The following is a 23,734-nucleotide window of genomic DNA, read 5'->3' as shown; positions in this document are numbered from 1 at the left end:
TCGCATCCTGCTCAGAAGAACTGTGACTCTGGGCAACGTGCAGGACATTGTGGCTGGCTTTGCACAAATGGGTTTCCCTAACTGTGGAGGGGCGATAGATGGGACGCACATTCCTATTCTGGCACCACCCCACCTAGGATCCTAGTACGTTAATCGGAAGGGGTATTTCTCTATGGTTCTCCAGGCGCTTGTGGATCACCGTGGGCGTTTCATTGACATTAACGCAGGCTGGTCTGGAAAGGTGTATGACACACGCATCTTTCGGAACACTTGGCTGTTCAGGAAGCTGCAGGCCGGGACTTTTTTCCCAGAGCGGAAGATCACCATAGGGGAAGTCGAAATGCCCATTGTGATCCTGGGAGACCCTGCCTACCCCTTAATGCCGTGGCTCTTGAAACCCTGCACAGGGAGCCTTGACAGCAGCAAGGAACGGTTCAACAGGCTGAGCCGGTGCAGAATGACTGTGGAGTGTGCTTTTGGCCGTTTAAAGGGCCACTGGTGCTCTCTGAATGGGAAGCTGGACCTGGCCGATGACAACATTCCCATGGTTATATCCACGTGCTGTGCCCTCCATAATATTTGTGAAGGGAAGGGTGAAAGCTTCACTCAGGCATGGACCTCAGAGGTTCAACACCTGGAGGCTGAATTTGAACAGGCAGAGAGCAGGGCTATTACAGAGGCCTAGCGCGGGGCTGCAAGGATTAGGAATGCCTTGAGGGAGCAATTTGAGGCTGAAAGCCCCCAATAATGTCTGGTGCCCTGCACAGGAGTGAAGTGCAATGGTTCCAATGTTAGTAGGAATCTGTGTTTGCAATGCTGACTTGCAGTGCCTGTTGCTTTCCTGGGCTAAGGCATCTATTACTTTATGCAATAATAAAGAATGTTTTCAAAGCCAAAAAATTCATTTATTGAAAAGAAACACAACTGCTTGGAAAACAGAAAGGGCAAAGGGGTGGAGTGGGGAACGGTACAATCACACATTTGCGTCTGTCCTGTCTGGAGTGCTGTGCAGTGAGTGCTGCACTTCAGGATGGCTATACTGCATGGGGATGGGGGTTGAATGCAGAGGGTAAGGGTCGTAGTTTTCAGGGCTGAGTGCTGAAGCTATAAGTGATGGAGGCAGCTGGTGGCGATAAGAACCCGGATGTTGGGGAAAGTGGGTTGGAGGTGACATGGGGGCACAAGGGAAAGGACAAGGGCTGCGGGAGGAGGGGGGGGGCGGTAGTGCTCTGCCTGCATGGCTACGATTACCTGGATCGAGTCCACTTGGCGCTCCATGATGCTTATCAGCCGATCTGTGCTTTGCTGCCAGAGCTCTGTGCTTTTATGCTGGCGATCCGCATTCTGCTGGTGGATCCTGCTTTCACTCTCCCTCCACTCCTGCGCTTTTAGATTCTCGTTAAGTGACTGCTGCATTACTTCATGCAGCATGTCTTCTTTGCTTCTACGTGGCCTCTTCCGGATTCTTTGCAGCCTCTCGGCCGGTGATAACACGGACGGCTGAGATCTCAAGTTTGCATCTGTAAAGGTAAAATGCAACACTTAACAGAGGCAGCATTGTTCAAACCAGACAGAGTACTGATTCCCCCGTACTTAAGGAGGGCAAGCACAGTCTACACAATAGCATAATTTGCCCATCCCAAAGCGAGCGCACATAACCCACAGGAGCCCCAAAATGGTGAGTAAGCACAGGGTCGAGGGGGACTGATTGTTTCACGGACGTACTGTCCTCTAAGTTTCTGTGCCTTGGGGAGAGCCAACAGCTGCAGAGAGCCCCTATACTGAACACTGTCCCCACATTTTCCATAGGAGTTCGTCCTGGAAGATATCTCGCTACTGAGGGTGACCTGGGAAGCAAGGGAGGGTCTTCTACTGCAATGCGGCTTCCGCCCTGGCCCTTATGCAGCTTGCCTGTGTGCAGCAACGGTCCCCCCACCCCTCGCGGCACAGTGTCACGGACATGTTAGCCTGACTGGAACAAGGACGACAGTACAAGCCCAAGTTCTGGCTGCGACCTTTGAAGAGATCACTGGGGCCGATTACCGCGATGTGAGAGAGCACATCAACGCCCTATTCTGCATCTAGGCATGCATACAGCCCTAACCATCCTCGCCTCAAGAACCCGCACCAAATAACTTCCTTCCCCAAATAAAAGCCGATTACCGAGAACCTCCTCTGGTGTTTGTCCTTCCCCAAGCACCGCCCGCCGTGACTGGCTACCTTCCTCCTGGCTTGAGAACAGCTCCTGGCGACATGCATCTAGGGATGTCGGGGTGGCTTCCTCTGCCTCAACACCCTCGCTCCCACTTTGCTGCCCCTCCTCCTCCTGCCTTGTTGAACTGGGCTCTGAAGTGTCCATGGTGGTACTCGGAGTGGAAGTGGGGTCGCCCCCAAGTATCGCGTCCAGCGCTTTGTAGAAATGGCAGGTCACGGGGGCACCACCGGAACAGCTGTTTGCCTCGTGGGCTTTGCAGTAGGCACTCTGCAGCTCCTTCACTTCAACCCTGCACTGCAGTGTGTCCCGGTCATGGCCCCTTTCCATCATGTCCCTTGATATCTGCCCGATGGTATCCTAATTCCTACGGCTGGAGCGCAGCTGGGACTGGACAGCTTCCTCTCCCCAAACACTGATGAGGTCCAGCACCTCGCCATTGCTCCATGCTGGGGATCGCCTGGCGCCTGGAGGCATGGTCACCTGGAAAGATTCGCTGAGAGCAATCCACGCCTGGCTGAGCAAACAGGAAGGGGATTTTCAAAATTCCCAGAGAATTTAAAGGGCGGGTCTGACGGTTGGTCACCTGAGGGCAGGGCAATAGAGTTCAAACTGATGACCAGAGTGGCTAGAACAGGCATTGTGGGACACTTCTGGAGGCCGATCGGAGCACATTAACAGACCAGGGCGTCCACACTGGTGCCGCGGCGCTCCAGCGGGGGCGTATCACACGTCATTCCACTCGCCAAAGTGGAGTACCAGGAGTGCTCTAGCCGCGGAGTCCGGGTGCTCTACATTCCTTGCCAGTGTGGACGTGTCATGAGTTAGGGCGCCCAGGGCTGCTTTAATGCTCTGTAACTCGCAAGTATAGCCATGCCCTTAGGCAAGAAAGGGTATCTCTGCCTTTATCTGATCTGTGGTGTTTACTTAACACCTGCCACTCCCAGGCCCTTTTTCACAAACACTGCGAATTTCCTGAAAACAGAAACTGAAAATTAAATTCTTTGAGTGTGATGAGGACCCTGCGCAGGGGGGAGAGGGAGAATGGTTGGAGCGGGGAAATGGCAGAATAAAGCCAAGGCCAGGGAGGACTGGTTAATGGAGGGTGACTGGACTAGGCCTTGGCAGTTCTGGGGTCAGTTCCTGGCTCTGCCGCAGTGTCCCTGTGTCACCTCAGCCACGTCACTTGGGACAGATTTTCAAAGCTCCTTAGACAGGGCAGACCTTGACCTCTAGCTGCCCTGCTGCCTGGCGGAGTCCTCAGCCCTGAGTTAGGTGCCCAGTCTCCTGTACAAGGCAGGGGAGATTTAGGTGCCTAGAAAGGGATTCTCAGAAACCAGCAAGCTGAGCAGGGAGCTGCCCAAGCCAGCCAGGAGTGAAATGCAGAGCCCATAGCCTGGGGGGCTGGACACTCACCAGGGCGAGGGGAGACCCCTGTTGGAATCCCCACACTGCCTGATTTGGAGCAGGACCCAGGCTCTGGGCTGCCCTGGAGACCCCCACCCCCACGCTGCCTCTTGTGTGGGGCACCACCCTGCTGAGAACACCTGAGGCCCAGGCCCGGCTGATGAGCTATGTGCCGGGGAACACATAGCTGGAGAGTGGCGCCAGGGCTGTGGCTTGCGCTGGAGCTCTGAGCCGCTCGCTAGCAGTGGGGCGGTGTCAGGACTTCGGCAGCTTTGTGCGTGCCCAGCAGCAGGGACTTAGGCACCAATGGGGCTGGGTGGCAGCTGAGTGGGGGCTTTCAGGATTTCATGGGTGCCTAATGCTGGACTGAGGTTACTAAAGAGACAGTTAGGTGCCTAAATCCCTTTGTGAGTGTGGCCCTCAATCTCTGAGTGACTCGGTTCCCCAGCCTGTAGCTTGGGGGCAGCACTGGGCTACCTCACAGGGGTGCTGGGAGGATAAACCCATTGAGCTCTGTGAGGTGCTGAGACACTATGGTGGTGAGGGCCGTGTAAGGCCCCGGACAGATCCACTCACCCTCCCTTGCTGCCCACCCACCGCTGGGCAGGATGCTGAGATGAGGGAGAGAAGAAAATCCTCACTCCAATGGCAGTAGCATGTGATCCAGCTAGAAACTGGCTGAATGTCCGATCAGGGCCTGGTTTGGGCGAATAGTTTCTCAGTAACATACACTTGGAGCTCACAGAGGAGAGGAGGGGACTCGTGACACAGTTTTGACACAGTCCAGAGTCACGTGGGGTGAACCGTTCAGTAACAGGACTCACAGCGATAGAGCTCCCAACGCGCAGTGTAACAAACCTGTGTCCTGCAGCCAACAGACACAGCTACTCTATAGCTCACACGTACTTGTGGGGAGCCAGGACAAGAAACTCAGCTCCTTCAGCTCCAAAACACAGGCCTGTAGCACCTGTGCTAAGGGAAAACTCCCTTAATGAGCAGCGGTATAAGGCCCCTTATCCTGTGTGAGGGCTGCAGTCACAGGAAGGCACTATGATCTCTCTTACATGCACACACAGCCGGGACATGACAGGAGCCTGGCGCCACTTTGTTCTGCTCCCATGGATTCCACTCATCTTTGCCCAGCAAAAACTGATCAGTCTCTTCTGTCCACCAACCCCCGATTCGAGAACAAGGGGTCAGTGAATTAACAGGTGAGACATTGAGAAGGAACAGAAGAAAATGCTTCTTCACACAGCTCCAAAGTCAGGTCTAGCATGAGCAGAGGCAACCCCCATTGCTCTGGAGTCGTTTGATCTAATACCCTGTGCAGAGTCTCCAGACCTCAGCCACTGGTCCCCATGAGCTAGTGTGTCCCCATTTACTAACCACTGTGGCCCTGGTCAGGAAATTAGAGCAGTTAGAGGAAAAGAGCAAAGGCTGGTGACAATCATCGCACTTAGTGCTGGACAAATAAATGTGAAACAAGTCATTAGAACCAGTGTTTGGTGGTGTTCTTCATGCAAAGGGAAGATAACAGACTGGCATCTCGACGAGGGGCAGAGTTAAGGATATTCGGTACCTTGCTTTTGAAATACAACCTTCCTTCTCCATTGACAAGCCTCCCTAGTGTTTGGGAGGTATTTTGATGTCTCTCTGTGTCAGAAAAAGGGCTACTGACTAAGTATTTGAATAAAATCAAAGGTAGGTGCCCAGCAGTCATTTATCAGGGGGTAGCTGTGTTAGGCTATATCCCCAAAACTACAAGGAGTCCAGTGGCACCTTAAAGACTAACAGATTTATTTGGGCATAAGCTTTTGTGGGTAAAAAACCCACTTCTTCAGATGCATGGAGTGAAAATTACAGATGCAGGCATTTGACACCCTGCACTAAGGGCATGAGAGCCAGTGACCCACCACAGCAGCATACATTCCAAAGCTAGGAATGCTGGGAATTAGACTTTAACTAACTGATCTTTGGTGCTGAGGACATACTTGCAATGGGTATGTGACACCCAACAATGCAGACAGGTGCCTGGGGGATTTTCAAAAGCACCTGGCAGGTTAGGTGCCTAACTCCCAATGGGAAAATCCCACCAGGCACCTGTCTGCTTCTCCAGCGCCTAAATACCTTGGGGAAATCTGTCACTGGCCCAGGAGCAGGCAGGGTACAAAGCTGAACTCAGTCACCGGGCCCCAAGGCTCACAGCCAAACCACTGGAACAGCTTTCTGCCCAGTTTTGACTTGCTCTCTCTTTTTTCGCTACAAAGTGCTAAAAACACCCCACCTCCTCCAATAACAGAAGTTTTTACCCCTGCTGAACCCCTCTCTTTTTTAGTGTGTTGTCACTCAGGATCCCTTTGTCAGATTCATTTAAAATTCTATTGTAAATTTCTACCTTAAGTCCAGATGCAACATACCAGTTTTGAGAGACAAGGTGGGTGAGGTGATATATTTTATTGGACCAACTTCTGGTGGTGGAAGAGACCAGCTTTCCAGCTGCACAGAGCTCTTCTGCAGGTCAGGGGTAGTTTTTAGGGAGATGTGACTTGTTGGCCCTTATTCACCCCAATGTTACCCCAGTTTTACATTGGAAGGGCTCACACTGGCCTAAAACTGGACTAACACAATTGTTATCAGGCCTTTTGTGTGCGTTTTAGAAGGGGTCAAAGTCAGGCTTGTAATGGAAATTCAGCCAGAACCTTAACACTGGGATTGCTCCCTAGCTCATAGACTCATAGACTCATAGACTTTAAGGTCAGAAGGGACCATTATGGTCATCTAGTCTGACCTCCCGCTTGATGCAGGCCACAAAAGCTGACCCACCCACTTTCCCTTAACTCAGCTGTTGAAGTCTCCAGATCGTGATTTAAAGACTTCAAGTTGCAGAGAATCCTCCAGCTTGCGACCCCTGCCCCATGCTGCGGAGGAAGGCGAAAAACCTCCAGGGCCTCTGCCAATCTACCCTGGAGGAAAATTCCTTCCCGATCCCAAATATGGCGATCAGTAGAACCCCGAGCATACAGGCAAGATTCTCCAGCCGGACCCTCATTTTACCAGCGATGGCACGTTATTGCCTAATTGAGTAAAATCACGTTATCCCATCAAACCATTCCCTCCATATACTTATCTAGCCTAATCTTGAAGCCAGAGAGGTCTTTTGCCCCCACCGTTTCCCTCGGAAGGCTGTTCCAAAATTTCACCCCTCTGACGGTTAGAAACCTTCGTCTAATTTCAAGCCTAAACTTCCCCACAGCCAGTTTATATCCATTTGTTCTCGTGTCCACATTAGTACTGAGCTGAAATAATTCCTCTCCCTCCCTGGTATTTATCCCTCTGATATATTTAAAGAGAGCAATCATATCTCCCCTCAGCCTTCTTTTGGTTAGGCTAAACAAACCGAGCTTCTCGAGTCTCCTTTCATATGAAAGGTTTTCCATTCCTCGGATCATCCTAGTGGCCCTTCTCTGTACCCGTTCCAGTTTGAGTTCATCCTTTTTAAACATAGGAGACCAGAACTGCACACAGTACTCCAAATGAGGCCTCACCAGTGCCTTGTAAAATGGAAGCAGCACCTCCTTGTCCCTACTAGAAATACCTCGCCTAATGCATCCCAAGATCGCATTAGCTTTTTTCACAGCCACGTCACATTGCCGACTCATAGTCATCCTGCGGTCAACCAGGACTCCGAGGTCCTTCTCCTCCTCCGTCACTTCCAACCGATGCGTCCCCAGCTTATAACTAAAATTCTTGTTAGTCATCCCGAAATGCATCACCTTACACTTCTCACTATTAAATTTCATCCTATTACTATTACTCCAATTTACAAGGTCATCCAAGTCTCCCTGCAGGATATCCCGATCCTTCTCCGAATTGGCAATACCTCCCAACTTTGTGTCATCCGCAAACTTTATCAGCCCACTCCTACATTCGGTTCCGAGGTCAGTAATAAATAGATTAAATAAAATCGGACCCAAAACCGAACCTTGAGGAACCCCACTGGTGACCTCCCTCCAACCTGACAGTTCACCTTTCAGTACTACCCGCTGCAGTCTCCCCTTTAACCAGTTCTTTATCCACCTCTGGATTTTCATATCGATCCCCATCTTTTCCAATTTAACCAATAATTCCTCATGCGGTACAGTATCAAACGCTTTACTAAAATCGAGGTATATTAGATCCACCGCATTTCCTTTATCTAGAAAGTCTGTTACTTTCTCAAAGAAGGAGATCAGGTTGGTTTGGCACGATCTGCCTTTCGTAAACCCATGTTGTAATTTGTCCCAATTGCCATTCACCTCAAGGTCCTTAACTACTTTCTCCTTCAAAATTTTTTCCAAGACCTTGCATACTACAGATGTTAAACTAACAGGCCTGTAGTTACCCGGGTCACTTTTTTTCCCTTTCTTGAAAATAGGAACCACATTAGCTATTTTCCAGTCCAACGGTACCACCCCCGAGTTTACAGATTCATTAAAAATTATCGCTAAGGGGCTTGCAATTTCTTGCACCAGTTCCTTCAATATTCTAGGATGAAGATCATCCGGTCTGCCCGATTTAGTCCCGTTTAGCTGGTCAAGTTTGGCTTCCACCTCTGATACTGTAATGTCAATCGCCCCTCCTTTATTCCCCTCTGTCCCGCTCCCTCTATTCCTAAGCCCTTCATTAGCCTTATTAAACACCGACGCAAAATATTCATTTAGATATTGTGCCATGCCTAGATTATCCTTAATCTCCACTCCATCTACATTCTTCAGCGGTCCCATTTCCTCTTTCTTTGTTTTCTTCCTATTTATATGGCTATAAAACCTCTTACTATTGGTTTTAATTCCCCTCGCAAGGTCCAACTCTACACGGCTTTTGGCCTTTCTCACTGCATCCCTACATGCTCTAACCTCAATAAGGTAGGTTTCCTTGCTGATCCCTCCCCTCTTCCATTCTTTGTACGCTTTCTGTTTTTTCTTAATCGCCCCTTTGAGACGCCCGCTCATCCAGCTAGGTCTAAATTTCCTGCCTACTAACCATTTTCCCTTTCTCGGGATACAGGCCTCGGACAGCTCGTGCAACTTCAACTTGAAATAATCCCAGGCGTCATCTGCCTTTAGATCCCTAAGTATGTTAGCCCAATCCACTTCCCTAAGTAGTTGCCTTAATTTATTAAAGTTGGCCTTTTTGAAATCTTAAACCTTAGTCACAGTTTTATTTCTGTTAATCCTTCCATTTAGTTTAAACTGAATTAGCTCATGGTCACTCGAGCCAAGGTTGTCCCCTACAACCATTTCCTCAACGAGGTCCTCACTACTCACCAGCACCAAATCTAAAATTGCATCCCCCCTCGTCGGTTCAGTTACTACTTGATGAAGGAATTCATCTGCTAGCATGTCTAGGAACATCTGAGCCCTATTATTGTTACTAGCATTTGTTCCCCAATCTATATCTGGGAAGTTAAAGTCCCCCATGATTACACAGTTCTTATTTGTTTTTACTTCCCTAAAAACATTAAATAGTTCTCTGTCCGCATCCAGGCTAGATCCTGGCGGTCTATAGCACACCCCAAGCACTATCTCTGGGGAGGCTCTAGTAGTTCTTTCACCCAGTGTAATTATTGCCCAGACAGACTCTGTCTTATCCATTCCATCACTTATTATTTCTTTACATTTTACCTCATTATTGACATACAATGCCACTCCCCCACCTTTACCTTTTTTCCGGTCATTCCTAAACAGCACATACCAGTCCATACCTGTACTCCAGTCATGACTACCGTTCCACCACGTTTCGGTTATTCCTACGATATCAGGTTTCATTTTTTGGACCAGGAGCTCCAATTCCTCCATTTTGTTACCTAGGCTTCTCGCATTGGTGTATAAACATCTTACTGTATGCTGTCTATCCTTTCTCCCATTAGTTATGCAATTTGGTACGGACCCCGTACTATCCATCCGCCCCCTCCTTCTTATGTCCAATTCCCTACCCCTACCTATATCTGTGCTTATCTCTTCACCCTCTTTTTCAGTGTTGGAATCTGGCGTGGAGACTAACTGGACATCTCCCAACCGTCTCCCCCAAATTCCTAGTTTAAAGCCCTTTTGATGAGATGAGCCAGCCTCCCTCCCAGAAGTCTATTTCCTTCCCTACTCAGGTGAAGTCCATCCCGTGAGAACAGCTGTCTGTCCCCGAAAGCCTCCCAATGGCCATACGTCCCAAAGCCCTCCTTATAGCACCACTCCCTTAGCCAGCTATTTATCCTCACAATTCTGTCAGCCCTTTGCTGTCCTTCTCTAGGAACAGGCAGAATCCCACTGAAGATAATCTGAGCCTCGATTTCCTTAAGCGTCTTCCCCAGTCTGGCATAATCTCCTTTGATTCTCTCTAGCGAGAACCTAGCCGTGTCATTTGTTCCTACGTGAAGGATGATCAAGGGGTTCTTACCTGCTCCTTTTAGGATCCTTTTCAACCGCAGGTCCACATCCCGTATCTTAGCGCCCGGCAGACAGCACACCCTTCTGTTTTCTGGGTCCGCCCTGGTCACAGGCCTGTCTAACCTCCTCAGTAAGGAGTCTCCAATCACATAAACCTGCCTTTGCCTGGTGACAGTACGATCTACTAATTTATCCCCTGTTCCCTGTAGTTGTAACTCCTGTCCGTTTCTATTTTCCCTTATAGTCCCCCTAGTGACATCCTGTATCCTCCTGGGGCCGAGTATTGATGCTGTCTCCATCAACTCCTCCCCTCTCTCTATTGGACTAGCCGCTCTCCTTTTCTTCCTCTGCCTCCCACCATCAGTTACCACCTGCTGCGTCCCCTCCTCGTTATCCAAACACCCAAACCTGTTCCTGAGTTCTATTTCCCCCTCACTAGCCCTCCTTTTCCTTGGCCTGCTTCTCACGGTCACATGCTTCCACTGCTCTTGTTCTCCCCCCGACATTCCCCCCTCACAGACCATAGCCCCTGCTTCTACCTGCACCCCCGAGCATTCCCCTTCTGCCACTCCCTGCCGTTGCTCCAGTAGCTGCTCGAATCCCCTTCTAAACTCCACCAGGGTCTCTACCTGCATCTCCAACCCACGGACCTTTTCCTCTAACAGGTCAATTAGGCGGCATTTCATACAGACATACCTCTGTTCAGGCGCCCCTGCTAGAACCATGTACATACCACAGCTGCCACATGCAATCATCTGCATTGTGTCCCCCGCTGCTAGGCTCATGGCTCCTAAGGTTTCTGCCCACCGCTTCTGGGGAAAAAGACCACACGCCCCACCGCGCCCTCCTGCCTCCCCTTCCACCTCCCCCTGTAAACTCCCACTTAAACTCCCCTGTTAGCAGCCCTGGGTGCCGCTGCTCGCTGCTTGTGCCGCTGCTTGGCTGGGAGGCCTCTTTTATAGGCCCCCTAATCAGCCAAGCTCCGCCCCCTAATCAGGGCTCTGGGCTCAGCAGCCCTCCCAGCACACTGCCCCTACAGGCCTCTACACATACAAGCACTACAAAGACAGACGCAAGTACAGATACCTTCTCCTCCAATGAGACTCACTCCCACTTAAACTCCCCTGTTAGCCGCCCTGTTTGCCGACCGCTGCTCGCTGCTTGGCTGGGAGGCCTCTTTGATAGGCCCCCTAATCAGCCAAGCTCCGCCCCCTAATCAGGGCTCGGGGCTCAGCACACTGCCCCTACAGGCCTCTACACATACAAGCACTACAAAGACAGACGCAAGTACAGATACCTTCTCCTCCAATGAGACTCACTCCCACTTAAACTCCCCTGTAAGCAGCCCTGGGTGCCGGCTCCTGGGGGCCGCTGCTCGCTGCTTGTCACCGAAGCAGCTGCTACAGCGAAAGAGGCTCTGGAGAGGGTTGATAAAATCACTCTCAACATCGCTGTCACGGGGGCGTCAGGCTGTGGAAAATCGTCCTTTGTCAACGCCATCCTGGGTCTGGAGGATGACGATGACGATGCTGCTGAGATAGGGGTCAGTGAAACGACAATGGAGTCCACTGCTTACCCACATCCTACACACCCAAACGTAATAGTCTGGGATCTGCCAGGGATCGGGACCCCACCATTTAAATCAGACGTACCTCAAGCAGGTGGGGTTCAGTCGCTACGACTTTTTCATCATCATCTCCTGCACCCGCTTCACATCCCACGATATTGAACTCGCCCAGGAGATCCAGAGACAGGGGAAGAAGTTTTACTTTGTGCGCTCCAAGGTGGACCAGGATTTGACAAATGAGAAAACACTGTATGACGAGAAGGGAATCCTGAAGCAGAGGAAAGCTGCCACGAAAAGGCCACATCAGTACAGTGAGAGTGAGATCCTCGAGGCCATCAGAGAGAATTGCATCAATGGCCTCAAAGCAGCAGAGGTGACCTCCCCACGGGTTTTTCTTGTATCTAGAGGGGACTTAGGCAAGTACGATTATCCCAAATTGCAGGAAACGCTTGTGGATGCGCTCCCCAGACACAAGAGACTCACTCTCCTACGATCCCTTTCCCATGTTTCTAAGGAAACCTTGGAGAAGAAAAAAGAACAACTGCAAGCAGAGATATGGGGGAAAAGTCTGGTGTCATGCGGAGTCGCTGCTCTTCCTATCCCAGGTCTCTCCACTGTTTGCGATATCGCCATCCTGGTGACGTCCCTGAAAGAGTACTGCAGGGACTTCGGCCTCACTGAAAACGCTCTCGCTACACTTGCTAGACAGAATAACAAGCCCACTGCAGAGCTGAAGTCCCCACTGAGCGAGGAAATAACAAAAGATTTTATAATTAAGCTACTGACCAAGTGCGCAGCTGGGGCAGTGAAATATTCTACTTATTTGTTGAATTTTGTACCTGTGGTAGGTTCTGTGGTATCTGCAGCAGTTTCTCTCCCTACCACATACTTCATGTTGAAGAATTTCCTGGATGCTGCTGCTGCTGACGCTGTACAAGTTCTGGAGGTGGTTATGAAGGGAGACGTTTCAAACTGAGAGAAACAGCATGAAAACACCCGCACCCCCTGCAAGGATCAAACGTCAGCACGTGACTGAAAGGATGAAAGTAAAGACCCTGTCCCAGCTGGAGCTCGGAGCTCAGAGCTGTGGGAAGTCTCATGAAATTTCTGCTTTTCTGCATCAGGTGTGAAACTTCACCATAACTGAGCTCTGAGCTCCGTTTCCACGGAGGTCTCCCACCCACCATAACATACTGAATTTGATTCAGCCAGGGTCATCCTGACTGACACTGTTCTTTGTTTTTTCTTTATTTCCCCAGCGAAGGAGGCCAAGTTGTGATAAAGCTCCCCAGGGTCCCCAGTGCCTCACGCTCTCTGCAGGGAGCTCAGGGAATGGTTATTTCAGGCCCCAGCCGAGAGCAGGGCCATGGCAGAGCCCATTGAACTCTTCACTGGGAGACGTGAAGGGAGCGACACCAACAATGACTCGTTCTAGCAACAGATTTTCAGCGTCTTGGTTCCTGTTGCCCTGAAATTGTAGCCTGGGCAGGCGCCACGTTGGGCATGTGGGTAAATTCACTCAGACACAATCGTAAAAATCCTGAATCCTGACCTGACTTGGGTGACGACCCCCCTGGTGCCAAGCCCGCCCTCGTCACTGCAGGGCCCAAGGCAAATGAAACAGGCTTTTTAGCATAGATGCTGTCACACTTTCCCCCAGGCTGCCCCTGTCCGGGGAGGAGCCGCCTGTAACCTCCCACAGAGCCCCCGGACTGACCTCCTGCGAATGCCTCCGTCAGCCTCACCCCTGCAATGGACCCTTCGGATCACTCCACAATGGCCCACGGCCGGAGCTCTGGGAGCACTGCCCATTGCGTTATCCCAACCATCTCCCTGCTCCCTTGTGCTCCCCCCTCTGCCTGGAGCAGCCGCCTGCTGCGTCTAGTCTTCGATTGTTGCTCTCGGGGGCAGGGCCTGTCCTTCTGTTCTGTGTCTGAACAGCACCTAGCGCAACAGGGCCGTCTCCTGACGGGGTCCTAGGTTCTCCTGTGAGACAAGAATAGATTAAGAAATGCTGAGACTGATCCTTGTAATTCTGTCTCTACGCTCATAGGTTTAACCAGCCCCTTATGCAAAGATAGATTTGTCCAGGGAAGCACCTGTGTCTGGCTGTGCTATTAACCCTGTGAATGGCCCTGGATTGAAATGGAGAAGGGTCAAGATGTGCCTGGCTGATAAACCCATGTTGGATGCTTGATAATTACCTGGCTGAGTGGCAGCTGTCACTTATACTCTGGGCTGTTCTCCCATTCACGGCTGGTGAGTTCGTGTGGAGAGAGGCTCTAGTGTTTGATGCTGAGCTTATGTACATCTATTGCTCCTTGATTTGCTATTCTCAGTGGGAGCCTATTCTGTAGTTTGTTAGAAGAGCCGATGATTGAACAATTCCTTTGAGCAGTTGGAGACTTCGATACATTGCAGCTGGTCTGACCATATGTATAGCCAGTGTGTCAGCCTCTGCCTTCCCACAATAAGCCATTGATTTGTTGCTTTTGATTTCATAATGATTAGCGGTCCGGTTCTGCGATCCCTTCACACCCCCAGAACGGGCCCCTCTTGTCTTGTAGAAATGATTTAATATTTCAATGATAATAAACTTGCATTTAATCTGGACTAAGAGCCCGTGTCTCTGAATTTCACCATTGCTAAATGTCCATGGCTTAAGGGCATTGCTCTGAGTAGACAGGAGCTCTTCCCTCCGAGTGTCACTAATTGGGGGGTTTAGCGAGGTGGGGAATGCAGCCGTAGGGTGTTTGTAAGGAGAAGACGCGAAACCCTGAAGCAGCAGTGTCGCCAACAACAAGGGTCGGGTCTTTACCTGAGGGGATTCTCTACAATTCCTTAACAGTGACTCGAGCCCCCACACAGTAACCTGGGAACCTGTATCCGCTCTGGGCACCTTTGCTGGGCAAATCTGTACCCACTCACCAGCACAGTCACCAGCGGGTTAAACAGAAGAACTTTGTTGGCGGAGGAAAGAGGAAGGACGGGGTGAGCTGGGACAAATGTTTACAGTTCAACACCTTCCCCCATCTTCTGTCTCAGGGCGCATCTGTCACAGCCCCGACCAATTGCCCCCTGATCGGCTGATGCAGTTTGTTCTGCCTCCCAGCCCCTCACTCACAGTTTGTGGCTGCAGGAATCCAGGAAATCAGGGTCCTTGGGGCTCGACCCCCTGTCCTGCTAGGATGTTCAGGACTGGGTTTAAACCTGTGTGGGGACACGTCCATTGGACCTTAAACCTAAAGCCGCCACCACTCAGCCCTTCTGGGGCTGTTACAATGATTTCAGCAGCTAGAACAGCGAGCCTGCACCAGGGTCTTTAGGTGAACGTAGACCCTGATCCCAGTCACTGTTCAGGCTTTGCCCAGCTGGTTCCCACCAGGGAACTCTCCAGAGTATCAGCCCAACTACAGAACTTGGCCACATTTAACCCCGATGTCCCCAAACCATCCACATGTAAATTAGCTATGGCCTCACTCAGTCCCTTTGCCCTCCAGCAGATGGCAGCAGAGAGCTCCCTGTGGTACCTGCCTTCTCTTGTGGACTTCAGGCCCCAGGGCTCCCACTCCTGTCTCCTGGCTCTGCCCCAACTGAGTCCCCCTCCCTTGTGTCGTCTTTTCCTGGCCCTGGCCCAGCTGGGGTCACCAATTATCATTAAGCTGCCCTATCACCCCCAGCGGGGGGCTCGCTGCTAGCTCCCAGGCCAGGCTGAGCTTGGCTTGCCTTAAAGGGTCGGCCAGCCTGTGACACCTCCCACAACCAACCACCCCACTGCACACACAGTGCAAAGAGAGGATGAGAGGCACTGAATCACACGTGACAGACGTCAGTCACCTCATTTAACACCCGACTGGAAAGTGCTCGAATCCCCTGGGGACGAGGTCAGGATCAGAACTTGGAGAGAATCCAGGCTGGTCTGGGAATCACAGAAACCTGCCTGAGTCTCAGGGGAAGAATCTCCCAGTCACGTACTCAGGTTTGTTCTTAAATCATAAGACAAAATTAATGTCCCTTCTCCCCTTACACCCGATTTCTCACTGTCTTGTGAACTGTTCGTCTTGCTCCCTGTAGCGGGGTGGTCACCCCGCTCCTGCCTGAAGGGGATAAAGCAGCCCTGGAGAGGGCTGCAGCGGAGAAAGCTGGGCTGACTGGGGAAGCAGCCACAGCTGTGGTCAGCTTAATCAGGGCCCTGCTGGCCCTTATAAGAGGGCTGGGGCCAGAAGCTGAGGAGACTCTCTCTCTCTCTTGCTCTGAAAGAGAAGGACCTGGCTGCCTGGGAGCTGAGGAGGGTACCTGAGGTGGAGCAGTGCTGGGGAAGGGCAGAAGGAGTGGGGGAGCTCCAGCCTAGCTAAGCCCCAGGCTGGAGGCCGAGTTAAGGGCCCACAAAAAGGGAACTGGGGCTGCAGAGGGGCCGCCCAGAGATAGGCAGAGGCAGCTGGTCCAACCCCCCCCTTGCCGATGATGAGTGGTTAACAGACGTCCGTCTGCCCCAGGGAGCAGGGGCTAAATGGAGACTGGCAGTAGCCACTGAGGCAAGATGGGGATAGGGGGTTGGGGGCTCCCCTGGGAGGGAAGAGACGGAGGGGTTACTGCTGGGGGCAGAACCCTGGTATACAAGGGCACCAGGGTCCGGGAGGGATACGGGGGCCAATGGCAGGCGAGCCATCAGCCGGCAGAGGACACTCCGGAGCTGAAAAAGAGCTAATTCCCTGGACAGCCAGCAGGAGGCGCCGCGCCGGTGAGTCATCGCCCCACCACACTCCCACAGCCCTATAATTACTGCCTAATAATGAACTATTCTCTCCTGAGCCTTTCACCACAGAGCTTTCTACATATGAATTAACCCCGTGATCCCTCTCTGGGCACAGCGCTGCTCCCAGTGGAGCTAGTGGGGTTTGTGCCATAGATCTTAAAGGAGCAGGAGTCCCCCTTTCACAGCGGGGAAAGTGCAGCACAGAGAAAATAAGTGACTTGCTCAAGATTGCACAACAGCTATAGACATCGAGCTCACAATAGCAACCAGGAGTCCTGGCTCCCAGTGTCCGAGCTCTAAATTCAGATTTTATTACTTAATGAAGCAGCAGTAACATGCAATGCACAGTCACTGCTGTTCCACTTACAAAATACACTCTGGCACCTTTAAGACTAACAGAAGTATTGGGAGCATAAGCTTTCGTGGGTAAGAACCTCACTTCTTCAGATGCAACTGAAGAAGTGAGGTTCTTACCCACGAAAGCTTATGCTCCCAATACTTCTGTTAGTCTTAAAGGTGCCACAGGACCCTCTGTTGCTTTTTACAGATTCAGACTAACACGGCTACCCCTCTGATAAAATACACTCTGTGCATTACCCGAATTAGCCACTGGATGTCACTGTTGTGCTAATGAAGGAAACATTACCCACACCGGCCACCAGGTGTCACTGTTGCTCCATCAAAAATACCCACTGCCCCATCTCCCACCTCCTGCGGAAGGGCAGCCAATCAGAGCTGCTGCAGGAGACAGGCAGCTCCCTCCCCCTCCCCTCAGGAGGCAGAGGAGTGTTTGGGTAGGGGAGGGGGAGAGAGGTGAAGACCCCCCCAGAGCCACAGGAGGAGAAGCAGTGGGACTTGGGGGGGCAGAGCAGATGTGGGGCTGGGCAGGGGACAGAAAATGAATGAATTATAATGTGGGGGTCTGGGGAGAAGCTAGAAGCTCCTTTCTACCCAGCAGCCACGGAGCCAGAGTCACCTGCTCTGTGCGTCTGGGAGAGCCGGGCACAGTCATTGTCTCTAACACACACACCGGGGCAGGGGGAGTTCAGAAACCAGAACACCAAACCCCTCAGTATCATCCTCTCCAAAATAGCTCATGATTTTTGGACCAAACTTGTGGGTTTTCGGGGGAAAAAATCTCATGATTTTTTGGGTCTGACTTGCAATTTCTGAACGTTGTGGGCTGGTATCCTGCTCCCAGCACCTGGCATCCCCACACTGCAGCTGTCACAGGCTGGTCACAGGATTGGTAGCGACACATGGGATGGGGTCTCCAGTGCCCCCAAGGCCGGGCCCTGTAAGCTCGTTCCCAGGATGGGTGAGGAGCCACCGGCTTTGGAGCAGTCATTGTTCAGCCCGTCCTACTGACTGACTCCTTCCCACAATGCAGTGCTCTGCACAAGACCCTGCTCCCAGTGATGGTGCTGGGCTCTAAGGGATTGGAGCGAGTCCTGCGGAGGGCAATGGACATAATTAGGGGGCTGGGGCACATGACTTACGAGGAGAGGCTGAGGGAACTGGGCTTATTTAGTCTGCAGAAGAGAAGAGTGAGGGGGGATTTGATAGCAGCCTTCAACTACCAGAAGGGGGGGGGGTCCAAAGAGGACGGTGCTCGGCTGTTCTCAGTGGTGGGAGATGATAGAACAAGGAGCAATGGTCTCAAGTTGCAGTGGGGGAGGTTTAGGTCGGATATTAGGAAACACTATTTCACTAGGAGGGTGTTGAAGCACTGGAATGGGTTACCTAGGGAGGTGGTGAAATTTCCATCCTTAGCGGTTTTTAAGGTCAGGCTTGACAAAGCCCTGGCTGAGATGATTTAGTTGGGAATTGGTCCTGCTTTGAGCAGGGGGTTGGACTAGATGACCTCCTGAGGTCCCTTCCAACCCTGATATTCTATGATTCTATGATACATTCATCCAGCGTCCCAGAACGCACTGGTTGTCGGGGGGACGCTGTACATCTGTGTCCGTGCTGCTGAGTGCGACTGTCCCAGGCACAAGGCAGGGAACGAGCTGGTCCATCCAGCTACGAGCTGAGACGAGCCCCTCGCTAGGGGCAGATGCTCTGAGAGGGGAGGACTCAGCCCAGCGTCACTGCGCACAGCAGGGAAGGCATTCGGCCACTGGGGCGGCCACACCATGCTCACGAGATGCACAATTCTCATTGAATTTTCCAAACCACCCGGCATCCAGCAGCTCCCCTTGTTCCCCAGGGGGGATGGAGAAATCCTCATTGTTCCTGTTGTGCGGTGTACACCTCTGGAAATCTGACCCTTAGAACTGACCCTGCTCCGTTTCACACCATCCTGCAGTGTGTCAGCCTTGGAGCAGCAGTGACACCTGGTGGCCTGTCCAGGTAATGCACAGAATGTGTCCTCCCCCTCCACCCATCCCTAGGATGGGAGCAGCAGTGACACCTCGTAGCTAGTTGGGGGGATGCACAGAGCATATGTCCCATGGAGCAGCAGTGACTGGTGGGAACATGTCCTTCCTCTTCCTCCAGGTTTCCTGCTGTCCTGACGCCCCCAACCACCTCTCTCCTAAAGCCAGCAGGAACAGGGCTCTCGTCCTACCGCCCTCACAAGATCCCCAAGGACAGGAGATGTGAATGAGGACTCCAGGAAGCCCAACTCAGGGTTCCCAAGAAGGCTGGAGCGGACCGACCCCGCATCGTGGGACTTGAGGGACCTGAAATGTAATTACTGTGGCCAAAAAAAAGAACGAGGAGTACTTGTGGCACCTTAGAGACTAACAAACTTATTTGGGCATAAGCTTTCGTGGGCTAAAACCCACTTCATCGGATGCATGCAGTGGAAAATACAGTAGGAAGATATATATATATACAGAGAACATGAAAAAATGGGGGTTGCCATACCAACTCTAACGAGACTAATCGATTAAGGTGGGCTATTATCAGCAGGAGAAAAAAACTTTTGTAGTGATAATCAGGATGGCCCATTTCCAACAGTTGACAAGAAGGTGTGAGTAACAGTAGGGGAAAAATTAGCAAGGGGAAATAGTTTTTACTTTGTGTAATGACCCATCCACTCTCAGTCTTTATTCAAACCTAATTTAATGGTGTCCAGTTTGCAAATTAATTCCAATTCTGCAGTTTCTCATTGGAGTCTGTTTTTGAAGTTTTTTTGTGGAAAAATTGCGACTTTGAGGTCTGTAATTGAGTGACCAGGGAGGTTGAAGTGTTCTCCGCCTGGTTTTTGAATGTTATAATTCTTGACATCTGATTGTGTCCATTTATTCTTTTGCGTAGAGACTGTCCGGTTTGGCCAATGTACATGGCAGAGGGGCATTGCTGGCACATGATGGCATATATCACGTTGGTAGATGTGCACTGTGAGAGTGAGGGCCTGCCCTGTAGTAGGTGACTTCTGGGTACTCGTCTGGCTCTGTCAATGTGTTTATTCACTTCAGCAGGTGGGTATTGTAGTTGTAAGAATGCTTGAGAGAGATCTTGGTGCTTGTCTCTGTCTGAGGGATTGGAGCAAATGCGGTTGTACACCTCTACCCCGATAGAACGCCACCCGATATAACACGCATTTGGATATAACGCGGTAAAGCAGTGAGGAGCCCCAAGCCCTTTAAAGCGCCACCCAAGCCCTGCTGCTTTACTGCGTTATATCCGAATTTGTGTGGCTCCCCAGGCCCTTTAAATCACCGCCCGAGCCCGGCTGCCAGAGCTCTGGCGGTGATTTAAAGGGACCAGGGCTCCCCACAGCAGCTGGAGCACCGGGCCCTTTAAATCACCACCGGGGTTCTGGCAGCTGGGCTCGGGCGGTGATTTAAAGGGCCAGAGGCTCCAGCCACTGTGGGGAGTCCCGGGCCCTTTAGATCCCCGCCCGAGCCCCACTGCCAGAGCTCCAGCGGTGATTTAAAGGGCCTGGGGCTCCCCGCAGTGGCTGGAGCCTCTGGCCCTTTAAATCACCACCGGGGAAGCCGGTCCAGTCCGGTACACCGTACCGGACCAAACCCGATATAATGTGGTCTCACCTATAAGGCGGTGAGATTTTTTGGCTCCTGAGGACCGCGTTATATTGGGGTAGAGGTGTATCTTAAAGCTTGGCTGTAGACAACGGATCGTGTGATGTGGTCTGGATGGAAGCTGGAGGCATGTAGGTACGTATAGCGGTCAGTAGGTTTCTGGTATAGGATGGTGTTTATGTGACCATCGCTTATTAGCACTGTAGTGTCCAGGAAGTGGATCTCTTGTGTGGACTGTTCCAGGCTGAGGTTGATGGTGGGATGGAAATTGTTGAAATCAAGCTGTCATCAATGTAGCGCAAGTAGAGTAGGGGCATTAGGGGACGAGAGCTGAGGAAGTGTTGTTCTAAGTCAGCCATAAAAATGTTGGCGTACTGTAGAGCCATGAGGGTACCCATAGCAGTGCTGATGCCTTGAAGGTATATATTGTCCTCAAATGTGAAATAGTTGTGGGTGAGGACAAAGTCACAAAGTTCAGCCACCAGGTTTGCCATGACAGAATCTGTGGGGTGTCAACTGGGTGGAAGCCCACCGAGAGGGGGCACTGCCAGTGCAGGGGGCCGCAGTCGATAGGGCTGTGCCAGGGGGAGGGGACCGCCAGGCCAGCAGGGGAAGGCGGGGCTCCAGGTCCAGATCACCCGTACTCAATCCGCCGAGTGAGCATGGGACAGGCCCCGGGGGACAATCGCCACATCATCCCCATTGAGGTGGGGGGAAGGAGCCTCCAGGGGTTCTGGGACATGGGCGCAGAGGTAACACTGGCACGGCCCGAGGTGGTGGACCCAGACCAGCTAGTGCCCGATGCCTACATGGCCCTGAAGGGAGTGTTCGGGCCCCCCGTCAAGGTGCCTGTAGCGAGGATACACCTGAAATGGGGGGCTAAGGCACCTGCCAACGCTGCGGCTACGTGGCCAGCCAGCCCCTGGGCAAGGCCTGTGTCCAGCTGGAGGGGCTCGACCGCGGCCTGCCCAAGCTGGGCATCAGTAAGCACCGGCGCCTGCGGGACCAGCTGCGGGATGGGGAGCCCTTCACCCAGGAGGAGCACAGGCATCTGGGGGCCCCAGCCGAGGGGGAGCTGCCGGAGCAGCAGGAGCCCCGGGGAGAGCCAGGGGCACGGGGTGCAGAGTTGGGGGCAGATGAGGAGCCATGGGGCAGATGGGAGCTGACGGGGCCCTGGGACCTGGACTTCTGAAGTGATGTGGGGCCTGTCCATGGCCACGTGCTCCTCCCCCACCCCACCATGGCAACGTGCTCTCCCCACCCTGATCCCCCCCATTCTCTTCCCACAGCCTGCTCTCCCGCCATTCTCCCACCACGGCCTGAGCTTCCCCCTGTTCTCCCCGGCCTGCACTCCCGCCTCCCTCCCCCAAAGGTCCCTGGCCCATCCTCACCGGCCTGTTCTCCCCTGCTGCTGGGATCCCCCCACCCTTCACCTATTCTCTCCACCCTGCCGGCCCCCCCTGCTGCCAGATCCCCTGCCTGTTTTCCCCACTGCCAGCATTGCTCTCCCCGCCCTGTGCTCCCTGTCCTGTGATCCTCGCCCGTCTCCCCTGCTGCCAGGATTCCTCACCCCGCCCCACTTCCAGAATCCCCCCCGCCCTGTGCTTCCTGCTCCATTCGTCCCCGCCCCGTGCTCCCTGCCTCACCCATCTTCCCCACTCTCCAGGCAATTGTGGGCACACCCTGGAGGGCCAGCCGCGCCACATGCCAGCCAACTCCTCGTCCTGGCTGCACTGCCTATGCCTCGGGGCAGTGGGTTGCACAGGGCTGGGGATCAAGTTAGCAGGAACAATTGAGCTCCAGCATGGGGGGGGCAGTTTAACTCTGCGGCCTGCTTCATCTGCATCAGGTTTGACCACGGCTCAGCTGTCCCTGTCTGCCGGGGTGGGGGCGCCCAGTCTTACAGCAGTCCCTGCGGAGCAACGCCAGTGTTTGCTCCCTGGTGCCAATGTGAATTGAAAAGCAGGAGGGTCTTTGGCTTCATCACACCCGAATTTCTTTTATTTCATCTGACAGCTAGTGCAGGAGGGGGGTGAGAGTCCGGACTCCTGGATTCTAGCCCCTGCTCTGGGTGGGGAGTGGGATCCCATGGGTTAGAATGGGGCTGGGAGCCAGGACTCCTGAGTTCTCTCCCCAGATCCAGGAGGGGAGTGGGGTCTAGTGGGTTAGAGCAGGGGAGGCTGGGAGTCAGGCCTCCTAGGTTCTAGCCCTGTGTGACTGTAGATAAGTCACTTTTACCTCACCGTGACTCAGTTTCCCCCTCTCTAGAACTGAGATAATGCTGCTTATACTTTTAAATTGCTTTGAGAGCTGTGGATGAAAATTGCCCAGTATGAACAAGTTGCTCTGTGTGGCTGGTGGTTCTCTTCTGCACCAGGATATTACAAGGACATATGAAAGAGCTGATAATAAAACACTTTGTTGAAGAAGAAATCACTCGGTAAACAGCATCTCTAACCTTTGGTAACCACATAACAAAAGCCAGCCAGGCCCATAAAAACTAAAAACCTGGCTAGTAAATGTTACCCTTGGGGCAGAGCTGCGTGGGAAGTTTGGAACAAAATAGGGGGCTTTCCACCAAAAAATGTAGAAACCAAACCTTGGAAACACCTGACTCCCAATGTTTGGTAACGGGGTTGGACGTTGCTGATCATAGAATCATAGAATATCAGGGTTGGAAGGGACCTCAGGAGGTCATCTAGTCCAACCCCCTGCTCAAAGCAGGACCAATTCCCAACTAAATCATCCCAGCCAAGGCTTTGTCAAGCCTGACCTTAAAAACCTCTAAGGAAGGAGATTCCACCACCTCCCTAGGGAACCCATTCCAGTGCTTCACCACCCTCCTAGTTGAAAAGTTTTTCCTAATATCCAATCTAAACCTTCCCCACTGCAACTTGAGACCATTGCTCCGTGTTCTGTCATCTGGTACCACTGAGAACAGTCTAGATCCATCCTCTTTGGAACCCCCTTTCAGGTAGTTGAAAGCAGCTATCAAATCCCCCCTCATTCTTCTCTTTTGCAGACTAAACAATCCCAGTTCCCTCAGCCTCTCCTCATAAGTCATGTGCTCCAGCCCCCTAATCATTTTTGTTGCCCTCCGCTGGACTCTTTCCAATTTTTCCACATCCTTCTTGTAGTGTGGGGCCCAAAACTGGACACAGTACTCCAGATGAGGCCTCACCAATGTCAAATAGAGGGGAATGATCCCGTCCATCGATCTGCTGGCAATGCCCCTACTTATACAGCCCAAAATGCCGTTAGCCTTCTTGGCAACAAGGGCACACTGTCGACTCATATCCAGCTTCTCGTCCACTGTAACCCCTAGGTCCTTTTCTGCAGAACTGCTACCTAGCCACTCAGTCCCTAGTCTGTAACAGT

General features: G+C 52.2%; 1 protein-coding gene and 1 pseudogene across 1 annotated transcript in view; both read left to right on the top strand.

Moving 5' to 3' along the window:
* Positions 1-23,734, top strand: part of LOC135892833 (single-pass membrane and coiled-coil domain-containing protein 3-like) — a 178,238-nt gene that overhangs the window by 52,256 nt on the left and 102,248 nt on the right. The window lies entirely within an intron of this gene.
* On the top strand, positions 341-12,581 carry LOC135892212 (interferon-inducible GTPase 5-like; annotated as a pseudogene).

This window comes from Emys orbicularis, chromosome 20 (genome assembly GCF_028017835.1).
Source record: "Emys orbicularis isolate rEmyOrb1 chromosome 20, rEmyOrb1.hap1, whole genome shotgun sequence".
Classification (NCBI taxonomy): Eukaryota; Metazoa; Chordata; order Testudines; family Emydidae; genus Emys; species Emys orbicularis.
The sequence above is the reverse complement of the archived record's forward strand: the minus strand, read 5'-3'. Positions and strand labels throughout refer to the sequence as shown.